We start from the raw sequence: 14,023 nt of genomic DNA, 5'->3' as shown, positions 1-14,023 counted from the left end.
AGACCATATCCATGAGTCTGTTTGTTCATTATGTTGATTTGTTGCTTTTAGGTTTATATCCCACATATAAGTGATATCGTGATTTTCAACTTCTTCTGTCTGGCTTATTTCTCTTAGCATGAATATCTCGAGGTCTACCTATGTTGTTGCAAATGGCAGTATTTCTTCTCTTCTTGTTGCTGAGTAATATTCCATTGTATATATGTACCACAGCTTCTTTAGCCAATTATCTATAGTAGGACACTTTGGTTGTTTCCATAGCCTAGCCACTATGAATAATGCTGCTATGAACATTGGTGTTCAAATATCTTTTTGGATATGGGTTTTCAAGTCTTTAGGGTAAATACCCAGTAGAGGGATTATTGGATCATATGTAGATCAATTCTTAGTTTTTTGAGGAACTTCCATATTGTTGTCTACAGTAACTGTACCAATTTTCAGCCCACCAGCAGTATAGGAGGGTTCCTATTTTTCCACATCCTCTCCAGCACTGGTTATTACTTGTCCTGTTAATTATAGCTCATCTAGTAGGTGTGAGACAGTACCTCACTGGTTTTGATTTACATTTCTGTAATAGCTAGTGATGTTGAGCATCTTTACAAATATTTGTTGGCCATTTGTATGTCCTCTAGAAAGAAGTGTCTGTTCAGGTCCTCTATCCATTTTTTGATTGGATCATCTGTTTGTTGTTGTTATTGAGTCATATGAGTTCTTTATGTATTTTAGATATTAGGCCCTTATCGGAGACGTTGCTTGCAAATACCGTTTGGTTGGTTGTCTTTTTACCTTGTTGACAATTTCTTTTGCTGAGCAGAAGCTTTTTAGTTTGATGTAGTCTTATTCATTTATTTTTGCTTTTACTTCCCTTGTCTTTGAGATCAAATTTATAAAATCCTCTTTAAGTCCAAGGTGCTTGAGTTTAGTTCCTATGTTTAATTTGAAGTTGGGCAGAGTGATGCCTCTAGCCTCATTCTTTTTTCTCAAGATGGCTTTGGCAATTAGGGGTCTTTTGTGCTTCCATGCAAATCTGATGATTTTTCGTTCTATTTTTTTTTTTTAATGTCTATGGAATTTTGATGGGGATTGCATTAAACCTGTATAATGTTTTAGGTAATAAGTTCATTTTAACTATGTTGATCCTTCCAATCCAAGAACATGAAATATCTTTCCATTTCTTTGTATATTCTTCAATTTCTTTTAATAGGGTCTGAACATTCATTACTGTCTTGCTATAGCAGTTCTTCTTATTGTTTAAGCTTATAATGCCCTGTTCTTAGTAAAGGTTGCACTCCTCTGTTTCTATTTGCCCGATAATCACCTTACTCTTAACTCTACATATATGTTTTTTTGTCATTTTATTTTAGGTGAGGTCACCCCTTTCAGTATTTTCTGTAGTGCAAGGCTCATAGTGGAAAATTCCCTCAATTTTTGTACTTAGATTTGGGAATTCTCGTCAACTGTTTGCCTGAAAATGCTTACTAATTCCCACTCTTTTTCCTCCTTTTCAATAATGCCCATTATTCTTATGTTTCTTCTCTTGATGGTGTCAGCTAGTTCTTACATAGTTCTTTCATTATTTTTCATTCTTCAGTTTCTTTCTTCTTCCTCCTGATTTATTTCTAGATTTCTGTCTTCAATATCACTGATGCTTTCCTCTATTTGGTTGGCTCTGTTTTCCAAGCTTGCTATTTCATTTTTCAGTTCTTGCAGTTTTTATATCCAGATCTAGTCTGTTCTTTTTGAGGGTTTCAATCTTCTGGCTAAAGAACTCATTCTGCTCATCCAGTTGTTTTTTTCAGTCCCTGAAATTGTTGATATGACTCATTTTGGAACTCACTGAGTTTTTTTTAGAAATATTGTCTTGAATTCTCTGTTATTTAAGTTGCAGTTTTCTATGTCCGTAAGCTTATTTTTTGAAGATTTTTCTCTCTTTCTGAGATGCCTTGTCACCTTGATTGTTCATGGTGTTTAATGAACTACTTCTCCCCTTGGGCATTAAGGAAAATGTATTCTGCTTTTTTTCCAGAAAGAAGATTTATCATATAAAGGTCTCTCTTTAGCCTGCTGCGAAGAAGGTGCTTTTCTTTTGGTTTCTAGTAGGTAGTGTCTAAGCCTCTTTGATCTTTGCTTTATATAAAGCCTTAATAATGCCTTTTTTTTATATAGATTTTAATCACACTCACTACTCTCAGTCTCGGTCCCTGTTAATGTTAGTAACAGTTTGGTAGCCTTTACTCCAATTTCCCTGGGGCTCTGCGGTGTTTCGTCTCAGAGTGTATCGGGGGAGGGTCCTTTGAGTTGGCAGTTGGGAGCTGCAGCTCAGCTTCAGTTTTGTAACCACGGCAGGTAAAAATCAACTGTTGTTTGTTTCTCTGTTGTCCTGCTGCTCTGCTTTCTGCACAAATGACTGGGCACTATCGCCAGCCGCAGATTTCCCAGGCAGGGCTCTTCAGGGAAGTTGCCACACCATCTCCCCTCCCTCTCCTCCTACAGGGAGCTCCAGTGGCTGCAAGAGGCAGCTTCTTTATTTCTCCCAGGCCATGACCCGACACCCAGGGTTCTGACCTGTGGTAGCTTTTATGCACAGATCCCACACTCAGACATGCTGGTGTGCAGTTTGGGTGTTTTTTGTTGAGTTTTAGATGTTCAGCTTATTGTTGTTTCAAGGGGAAAGATCTGGGGATGTCTCTCACTCCGCCATGTTTCCTCATTAACTCTCTACGTCATAGCTTCTGAGAGACTCCGCTCTCTCAATATAAAATGGCGATAGCAATACCTATCTCATAGAGTCTCTAAGAAGATTATTTTGGGTAGCCCATATAAAAAGCCTAGCACATAATAGGTGTTCAGTAAAAAGTATGTATTATCATTCTTTTTGCGCTTTTTTCTCTTTAAATGAGACTTTTTTCAATTAAATTTATTTATTGCTTAAGTGAGATGAGTGTGTAAATATTAAATGAGTCCCTGGGATAGTTGAATAAGAATAAAGTTAGGTTTATGTCAAGAAGATTTCAATAAACACTGTTAGATAGAATCTAATATTGGTGAGAAAATTCATAGCTTCTTAGGCTTACCATGACCTATATCCCATGAGGAAGTAAAGATGGTCAGAAAGTAATGAATAATATTTGAAAGCAAAACTAAAGCAAGACATTGATGAACATTTTGGCTGTGTCTATGCAGACCAAAGCAAAATATCTAAAAGAATAATTTAGATAATTCATGTCAACAGAAAAAGGCTTCTCTTTCTACAAATATCCAGATGTTTCAGAAAGTGTTTATTATCTTCAGTCATTCAGTAATTGCTTCAATTCCACAGTTCATGTGTTACATATATCTATATAGCCTATTTCTGTGAGATCCCACAAAGAACAAAAACTTAAGCTGTACTGTGGTCATGAAAAAGCCATTTAAAAGGCAGTCAAGCCATTTGGTTAAAGGCAGATCAGGAGAGCACAAATCTAAGGTTATAGTACACTTTTATGAGTCATTCAGGGCTGGAAGGGTATTACAGCTTTAGGATCAACCTAAAGAATATATCTAATCTTTATGACCTTTGAGTAGTTAAGCAAATACAGTTTTACTCTTTCCTTCTGCCCATGCACTATACTGGGCTATGTATCAAGTAGGAAGCAGAAGAAATCAGCAAAATCCTAAGGCCTTCCCATCAAAGTCTGTTTTATTCAAAGGTCCATTTCCTTTTATTAACCTGTACTCTCAGGCTGTGGCTGCGCAGAAAATAAATTGAAGAACTGAGGCTACTATTCAAGCAGTTCAGACCCAAAACTCTTGCTTTCATCCAAAATATCTTTTTTTTTAAGTGCTTTTCTTTTGAATTACACAGGTATTATCACAATTCTGAACACTAAACTTCACTTTTCATGTATTGATAGACAGACATATGATAACTAAGGGATTCATTTGGGAATATAACTTGTTGTTTTCCAAATTTATTGTTGGTAATGAAGAACAAAACATTGACTGATAAAGTTTCTCAAGGTCACTGGCATGGCAATTGAAGTCTATTCTGGTCAATAAAAACAAGGTTTATTTTTCTAAACACAAATGCTATGGTCCCAACCTAATCCAATCCACCGACTCCTTCCACCAAAGGAAACCATCTCCTGAATCACATGTTCTTCATTCCTTGGTTCCTTTTTATATGTGTGCTGCATTTATAAGTAGCCCTAAAATTTTATTTTTTATTATCTTATTTGTTTCTGACTTCACATAAATGAGTATAACTTTGTACTAAGTGTTTAGGACTTATTTTCTCACCTAATATTATTTTGCTAAGAGTCATCCATATTAAAACAAAACTATGGAGACAATAAAATGATCAGTAGTTGTCGACATGGGGGGGGGTGATGAATAGGTAGAGCAAAGAGAATTTTAGGGTAGTAAAAATACTCTATATGATATTATAATAATAGATACATATCAAAACACATTTGTCCAAACCTATAAAATATATAACACCAAGACTGAACTCTAAGGTAAACTATGAACCTTGGGTGATTAGTATGTGTCAATGTAGGTTCATACTTGATAATGAACCATCATTCTGGTGAGTGAAGCTGATAATGGGGAGTCTATGCGTGTTGGAAAGGCATGGGTATAAGGAAAATCTCTGTACTTTCCTCTCAATTGTGTTGTGAATCTTAACTGCTCTAAAAATAATAAATTATTTTTAAAAATTTTAAGCAAACGAGAAATAAAGTTTCATCTATATTGTTGTTATGTTGCTATAATTCATTTGTTTAGACTGCTTTATAACTTCCCCTGTGTGACTGTAACACCGTTTGTTCATTTACTCTCTCATTGGTGGGTGTTTGGGTAATTTGGGGAGTTTTGCTATTGTGAACAGTGATACTTATGAGTTCATGTCTCCCATTGACAGGAGTTTCACTTGGTTATATATTTAAGAGTGAAATTGCTGGGTCATCAAGTATAGATCGTATTTTACAACATCCCTTAAAAATGACCACTTAACATATAAGCGCTTCATAAAGGGTGGAATTTCACATCGTGTATGAAGTGTAGGCTATCAAAATATAATTCACTTAAAGCCATTCACTGTTATCTAATAATGTTACTCAATCCAGGGTAACATTCATCTAGAGAAATAAATAGATTGCTTTTCCCTCTTTGGTTATTTTTCCTCTAAGTGAGCTCTAGGAAAGAGTTGACTAGCAGGAATTAACTCAAGGTTAACGTCTCTGTCAGGAACCTAAAATGCAGACTGACTGTTACATAGCTAGTCAGACATGAGCAACAGGGAGAACAAAGGAATAGGGGCCCAGCCTAGAGACCTCCCAAAGAATACCCCAATGGTAGTAGAATTCTGGGTATGCACATGTGCACTAGGCAAAGTTATAGCAGCCAGGTGTCAATCAAAATGACCTCACTTGCCAATCACCTAGGAGTGCCTTTGACCACCCATCACAGCTCATATATAAGGCAGACAGTCCCACTTCTAGGTCCTTTTCGTCCTTTGGGACTCTCCTCCCTTTTTGCCCTTCCAGGCTCTCCTCTCTTTTGCCCTTCTGGGTTCTCTCTCTCTTTGATGGCCTTTTGTTACCTTTTTGCCTTTTTGTGACCATTTTGGCCTCTTTGTGCTGGTTACAGCACTGGCACCATGTGCCTCCTTGGGGCATAGTTCATCTTTCTCTATGTGTCTCCTTGGGGCATTCTTTGTCTTTCTAAAATATACTTTTAATAAAACTATTAAATCTCAATGACGTGTGATTCTTCACTGCCATCATTTGAGGAAGAACTGAGGGAAAATGCTAACTACATATCTGCACTGCCGTTATCCCTCTCCCTCCCCAACGGAGACATGACCAAGTGATTAAGAGTAGGAAAAATTATAAGCATTTATTCCTGCCCAACAATGGTGCAGGCAGTTAGCCATTGTTCCTTCAAGGTTCTCTTTTCTTCAGTGTCCTTTAAATGTTCCTAATGATATAAACTAGGAAAGCTCATGCTAATGCATCTTCCACATTTCTCCTTAGCACGTTTGACTCTCCTTGTAAACAAAGTGCCTTTTCCCTGAGCTAGAGAGATTTGCCAGAGTCTGTGGACAAAACTTAGCTCTGAAAAAGAGCAAGTAGCTGAAAAACTAGATGTGTTCACTGGCCTCGAGTAGAGCTGGATTAGGAACCAGAGAAAAAAAGCTGGAGATGGAGGCAGAGGCCAGATCAAGAAAGACTTTTTAAGAAATACTAATCAGTGTCTCCTCCATCCAAAAGTAATGGGGAGCATTGATGGATCCAAACCTACATCTTATTTTGTGCTAATTATGCCCTTCTGATTTGAATTGTGTCCTCGTGTGTGACCTTGACTTCTTTCTAAAGGACCTAGTATTCTCTGCAGTGATATTATCTCTACTCACTAGGTCAGTACTTCTGATTAGGTCCTGCTTGGCATCCTCATTCTCCAGCTAATCTGTCTCGGGAAGTGGGAACCAGGAAAAGTGGGAACCTTCATCAAAGAGTATAATATAGATTTGTTACTAAAAAACATAAATTAATTAAAAAAATTAAAAAAATGTTCAGAGTTTACTGGACCTCTGACTTGAGTTCTTTTTAAAAGTCTTCGGTGGGAATGACTTTTAAAAATGATCTCCTAGGGGAGTATGTAGTCTGTAGGGAAGTACCAGATGTGCTCTCTGGCTTTTCATTTGAATGGGTTGAATATGTGTATAGTTTGCTTGAAACTCGAATGGTAAACAACTTGAAAAATCTCTCTTCTCTTTCCACATCCAGAGTCAACCACCAAGAAAAACCTTTAAAGTCAGACTGTTACCTCCTATATCCTCCTTCCAAAACAACATATACACTAAACAATCAGTGGATCCAGGACAAAGGGAAAGTTCAGCTTAAGCAGAATAAACCCAATGTTCTCCACATTGTGGAGAAGGGGTCGCAGAGTCAGAGGAAAGAATTAGATGATGAGACAATTTCCTATGTTCTTCTGAGTTTCTATAATGTGACATTATTATTCTATTAAAAACACTGCATACCCCCAAACAGTTAACAACAGAAATGTACAAAATGCAGATTCAACCATATGTTACCGATGATATCCTTTCCTTTCATTTCCTTGGCTAATGGAAACTGGTCTAGGCATTTCTGAAATTGCACCTCAATCATTAGAGTAACCATGCAAACACTTCACTTCTTCAAAATAACTTTCCCTTCCCCTTGTTCAAACTAACCGTGTCTAGTCTAATGGCACCATGACTCAGTCACTTCTCTTCTTTCTTTATCCTTCCGCCTTTGCAGGTACTGCAGGACCACTCCCTTAATTTTTAAGCCATCAGATTCTGGTCAGTATCAGTCTTAGGAACAAAATCTCCATTCTGTTGACAAAAGAAACAGTTTCAGTCAAACTAAAGATAACATCTTGACCTCAGTTGTGTTTCAGCTCTAGACACATGAAGGTAGAAGAACCCTACTGGCCACATCACTTCAAAACCAGACAGAATGATGCTATGAATGACATTAAGATCTGATGCAATGATCCACTGCCTCCTACCCTAGCCCTGGCCAATCAGTAGAGCCCACGACCCCAACTCCCTTAGCTACCAGGACTAATGAATTTTCCCCTATATAACCTATCCCCAGAGGCCATCAGGGAGCCAGGTCTTTAAGCACTAGCTCACCTGTATTTCTGGGCTTGGCATCAATTCCTTAAATAATAAATCTTTACTTTCTTTGCTACAAACTCCCGTTATGCCTCATTTGGCCTTGATTGGCATAGGCAAACGAACCTCCTTTAGTTCAGTAACACTAGGGGATACTATTGTAAAAGAAAAAGTTTAAAGTTTAGATTTAAAATATCAAAGAATATAAACATTATCTCTTTGTAGATGGCCAGTGATCTTCTCAAATATGAAAGGGGCTTCCCAAAGGGTTGAGAAAATATCAGACGCAGTGCCAAAGAAAATAAGCAAATGGCTATGTATTCGGGTTGTATACATCATGATATCCCAAAGGAAATTAGGTGGCAGCCTGAATAATAAGAGATAAATCTAAGAGAAACCTAAATCTCTGATGCAAATTTCAATTTTATATTTCATCTAAACATGAAAGAAATGGATAATGATGAAGAAATTTTCTGCACTATGCATGACCTAAAATACATGTTTGCCTGCAAACTATCTAGAAAATTAAAATAAACGGGGAGGATTTTTCTTTTTAGTTTAAATGATCTGTCTGTTTCAACATTCTACTTCAATGTGAGTAAGCAGACTCAACCTTAATTTGTATGACAGAACAAGATGATGTAGTTCTTTAACTGACAATATAGAAAAGAAATGTGACCTACTGTATCCCTATTCTAACCTATCTTGATTTCACTGCCATGTCCTTGTGTAGCTCTCAACCCAACTATAATGCTTCTAAGTCCTTGCTTCTGGTAGAAGAAAATTTTCCAAGGACTACTTTCTGATCTAGTATGCTTTTATTCAACAATTCATGAATTGGGCAGTATTCACTCTAGCAAATAGAAAGAAACCTTGAGAGTTGTACAAAGCAAGAAACTTTTATAGACCAATGTGAACAAGTACAAGGAATTATACTGGGCATTTGCTGGTTGGTTAAAGCAAGATTACTTTCTTTACATGGAGCAAAAGGACATCTTGAAGCTGGGTCAGGTAACTCATGCTGAGCAGGCAAGTGCTGAATCATTGAACTAAGTCTTCCTCTGCTGGGAGAGCCAAGCATAGAAACTTATCTATGCTTTGGTTTGCTGATGTGGGGTGTAACATGAGCAACTCCATCTTGGGCCTAATCTCATTCCTTTAACACCTTTCTTCCTCACTTATTGTGTGTGTGAGTGTGTGAGCGTGTGTGTGTGTGTGTGTGTGTGTGAGAGAGAGAGAGAGAGAGAGAGAGAAGAGCCAGAAGAGGGACTTTATTGTGAGCCCTAAGACAAGCCCAGACCAGTCCATGTGTGCCTCACCTACCCGCTTCGGTTTGTCTGCAACACTAAAGTACGTCGAATTGTATTCTTATAAGTAACATCAGTGACTTGAGGGAGGATGAATGAAAATAAAGCAACTTCCCAGGGAAACCTTGTATTGTAGGAGAAAGTAAGAAAGCTAGAGAGGGGAATAAGTGGAAAGCAAGACTTGAGATCATCACTAGGAGACCCCTGAGATGAGTCCCCAAGATGGTAACTTACAAATGATGGGCGTGCCAGAAGACCATACTGTGTAACCTACCTGGACATTATCAAAACAAACTGATATATTTTGCAGTGTAAAATCTCAAGGAGAAATCCAATTTCAATATTTTAATACAAATTAATGAGAAAGTTACATCCTTATGTGTACATGTGTGTGCATACACATGCATACACAGAAATATACATTATTTGGTAGTCACTAGTCAAGGTCAGTTCTTGTGCAAGTATACAGAACACATCTGATTGCAAATTGATGAAACAATTCTGACAAATATTATTTTCTTGAGTTTTTTCAGAAGAATCCAAAAAGTCAAGGTAACAGTGGATTACTTAAATGTCTATAGTCCAAATTGATTGGCTCAAACACAACACTGAAGATACCAGTAATGTAGCATTGGGTGTTTTTTGGTGTCACTGATATTTTTCAATTTTCAAGAGCTCTGGGGTAGCTTTATGTCCACTGATTACTCAGTACTCTGAGAATCATTTTTTAGTCACAATAAGTAGGGAAGCTGAAATCAGGTATATTATCCATTCAAACACTCTTTATTTTACACTCTTAATAGCTATTCAGTCCCAATTTTATATTTCAGTTTCTTTATAAACTTGACATAAAAATTATCTTTTAGCACTTTTTATGCAATAGTCAATAAAATTACCATCTATTAACTCCTATTACAAGCATCACCAACATAATTATTAACAAAATAGAATTATACTGAGATCAGTATTATTAATATTGATATACTAATATTAGAACAATAATAAGACAATTGCTACTTCTATATGCTATTTCATACAACTGTTTTCCAGTCTACTCAAAGCAATAGTTTTTAGCAACTTTAATCTCAACACCTGCCATCTAAAAACTAAGCATACATTTTCAAGCCGCCCAAGTCATATCAAAGGAAATAAGTCATATGTTGCAATATAAATATATGGGTACTATATGTAAACAATTGCTGAAATTGCAAGGTTCTACTTCTTACCCACCAGCTGAGGCTCCAACTTGAGTACCACACGTGTTCACAGTAGGTTTCAAGGAGCCTTCTGGGAAGTAGTTGCCTCTAAGGACAAGGTGAGGTGAAGCACACAACGCCGGCTGGAGATCCAGGAGCTGACATTGCCAGAGAAGGATGCAGATGAATATGTGGCACCCACAGTCTAACACTAGGATTGTCTCCTGAGCCAGACCCTATGATCACACTTTAATTTCATCAAGTAAGCTTATTTTTTGTGAAATTTGGAATTTCAGGATACAATGAATAAAATCCAAACTTTATAAAGAATGGTAAATTATATGTTGCACATAAGTGAAAAATTATGAAATAAGTTTACCTGTGGTCCCTACTCTATTCTAATATTCTAATACTCTGACTTAAAACTTTAAACATTCACATGCTGTGCTCTCAAAGGTCATCCAGAATACATGCTAAATATACAGAGATCCACAGTCACCATGGCCATCACCATTGGTCACTCGTGTTTTAATGGTTAGCAAAGTCATATGTAGAGCCTATGAATATGTAGGCATAAATAGCATATAATGATTATACATTATATATAAATTGTTAAACATTCACATTAAAAAGATACTGGCCTTTCTATACTCAGAATTGGAAAACACAAGTGTGAATCTAGTACTAAACTTCCATGATGAGTTTTTATAATCTCTCCTCATGCTCACCAATTCATAATAGAGAATCATATTCTAGGCATGTGGTGGGTCACCTTGTCCATTTACATAAAATTCTAATTTGCTCTGGGCCTATGAGCCTATAGACCAAAGCAGTAGATGAAATACTTCTCGGTAAAATGATTTCATTTGAAAGATATTATTCTTTCTATATCTATGCTCATGAGTGCTTGGAAAGAGGCTACATCCCTCTGGTGATCATTAGAGATGTTCGCACGTATCTTGTTTTCCCTTATTTGGGTTATATGATGGCACAGCACTTCCCTGCTGCTTTGAAGTTAGGCATAGCCAGGTCATTTCCTTTGGCCAACTAAATATGATTTAAAATTACATGAATTCCTCTAGCTTTAAGAGACAGTATCTAATTTGCCAAGTTCCTTTTCTCTTGCCTTGGCAAGTATGGAAGCACATAGTGAGATAAGGGCTCCAAGTGACTGCAGTGACTCACAATACACATTTAGCAGAAATAAACATTTACCAGAAATAAACTTTTATGGTGTTAAGCTACTGAGATTTTGAGATTGTTTGATACTTCAACAAACCTAGCCCATTCTGACTTGTACAGGTTCCTCAAATTTCTAGAAATCCAATTTCAAAGCAAGCATAAGACAATTATTAAAGATACTTTATTAAATAATAAATACTGGTAAAATCATAAATATGATGTTAAAAAGTTGATAAGTTCAGTGTATTATAGATCAGCTTTGGACATTATTATAGACATTCTCAAGCAATAACCAGCATAAAAAGTCCAGTCATCATATTCTGAAATATCCAAGCTTAATTAATATCTCTACTCTAAACAAAATTAAGTATACAATAAACCAAATAGCAAATTAGGACACCTTATAAAGACCATTAAGTAGATCGCTAATGATTTTTTAAAATTTCGTTCTGCCTCTACACTCGCCCTCTATAAAGTATCTCTACACATCACTGTCGTATAAATCTTTCTAAAGCCATTGTGTCATTGTCCTAATTCATAAACTGCAACATATTTCTGCTACTTTTAAATCAAAACCAAATTCTTTGACTCTAGCACTAAATGTTTTATCAACTCTGCATGTATTTCTCACCACAACCCCAACACACACTCCTGTCATTCTCACTCCACCCTAATGAACTGGTTTCTTCACCCCACATACTGTATTCTTTCCAATCTGCTTCACTCACTATACAGTCTCTAAATTCTTGTAATACATAAAGTAGACAGTAATCCACCATTTGATTATAGATGAGTTTCCAGTTAGTATTGTGGATGTACATGTGTTTATTCTTTCCTACTTCCATTAATTAGATTATTAGCTCTCCGAGGGAAGCAACCTGCTTTCTAATGCCTAGCAAACTCTGAATACATCACACATACTTTGAAAATTAATGTGAATTTGACATGACTGTCTACTATAGCATCAATAAATGCAAAATAACAAGGATGCACCCAAGTAGAAGTAGAAAATGTTAAAAATTTCTAAATTATTTTAAAACAACAGTCTTGTTTTTGCCTTCTTAAAAACAGAGAATTTATTTTTTTAAACAAAAGCTTCCTCTTTCAAATAAAAAAAGTGGCTTGACTCCAAGAAAGGATCAACATATATCCAGAATAAAATTAAAGTATATGTGTGCATTTGCCCAGATGTGAAATCCCAGGCTTTACCGAAGAAAGAGGAACACGCTGAGACAGGACAAAGCATACTTCTTAAGAACTAGGTAAAATATCAGCTCTCATGCATCAGTATCAATTGCCAAGCAGGCTCAAAACATGAACAGATGGCTTGAAAAAATTCTAATAAACAACAACCTGGAGTGACAAGAATAGAGCAGCAGCTCATTCAGTTGGTATCACCAGGTTCAGTAAAAACCCTTGCTGCAAAGACAAGTCAGACAAAAACTCTGTTAATAACAGATTCAGGACAAGGATGTCCTGTAACTGGCTTTTCAGCTGGACTGTAAGGAGCCATGCTATAGTGAGCTCAAGCACTGAAACTACTGGCTCTGTATTCACTTTGGGAAGCTCTCCAATAAATTTGCATTTAGAGAAACATTGTATTTTAATATCATTTATACATAACCAAAGAGACATTCTAAATGGATTTTTATCTTCTCATATGCTGATAATTTTATTAAGTGTTAAGTTATTGAAACGTATGGCTATAATTAAATTTACATAAATATTAGACCTTCACCCTTGCCTGATTAGAATAAATTTGGACAGTGGACTAAGAGAAAAACTGTACCCTGAAGGACTTCTAAAATTGAAATTATATTCCAAATTCTATGGACGGCAATATATTTTACTCCTAGGTGAAAAATTTTCTGATTGATCAAAACTCTCGATCCACATTTTCACCTTTAAAACCTGAGTTCTTACGTTCAGCCTCACTTTCTCAAAGAAAAAAAAAAAAAGAGGTTAATGTTTTCCTTTTCAAAGCCTTTCGTGTAATCAACAGCAGCAGAATTGAACTATACTATTTACCACTCTTGACTCCTGAGCAGATTTCTCAGGTGTAGCAGCAGCACCACTCATGTCCTGGAGAATCAGGAGGACCTCATATGAAGCAGCTCCCCCATGAAGTGGCCCCTGGCAAAGAACCCCAAAAATCACTTTAGGCAGACTTTAGGGTATTGCTATTTCACAGGTTTTAATTATGCCCAAGCAGCAAATGTTTCCTTCAATATGTGCCTTCACACAAAAACTGAAATGAAATTTGTGGAATTCTATAATTCCACCTTAATGCAAGGGAATAAATAGCTTTTGCTCTGATAATGCGGTGTTTGAGGTGACATTTTTATTTAGCTGAACCATTTATGCATTTGTCTTATTTCATTATTTCTCTATAAGGATTACCACCACCTGGGCTTGCCAAATGAAGCTTCCATCATACTACCACTAAACAATCTGCTTGAAATGTCCTAGGATCCTTTCAGGACAGTCTTGGCAGAGATTCGTGTTTCTGTTGATAGATCACTTCGATAATTTGTTGTACAGACAAACTCTATCTCCATTAAGCAATTCCATTTCCCTAAAAAGTACTTTATAATTCATCTATAACTTTGTTATTTAGAAGATAAAATATTAATAACAAAAAGAACACCAAAACAAATCACCAAACACTCATGATTTCTATCATCATTGGG

The 14,023-nt window shown here is 36.4% G+C and overlaps 1 long non-coding RNA gene across 1 annotated transcript; it reads right to left on the bottom strand.

Annotated features, from left to right (window-relative positions):
* Positions 1-7,225: 7,225 nt before the first annotated feature.
* LOC107507503 lies at positions 7,226-13,467 on the bottom strand. Its single transcript, XR_001596173.2, has 3 exons — positions 13,362-13,467; positions 10,182-10,309; positions 7,226-7,363 (listed from the first exon to the last, which is right to left on the bottom strand). It is a non-coding gene; the product is annotated as an uncharacterized LOC107507503 (long non-coding RNA).
* Positions 13,468-14,023: the final 556 nt, after the last annotated feature.

Source organism: Rousettus aegyptiacus, unplaced genomic scaffold (assembly GCF_014176215.1).
Source record: "Rousettus aegyptiacus isolate mRouAeg1 unplaced genomic scaffold, mRouAeg1.p scaffold_m13_p_3, whole genome shotgun sequence".
In the NCBI taxonomy this organism is placed as follows: domain Eukaryota; kingdom Metazoa; phylum Chordata; class Mammalia; order Chiroptera; family Pteropodidae; genus Rousettus; species Rousettus aegyptiacus.
The sequence above is the reverse complement of the archived record's forward strand: the minus strand, read 5'-3'. Positions and strand labels throughout refer to the sequence as shown.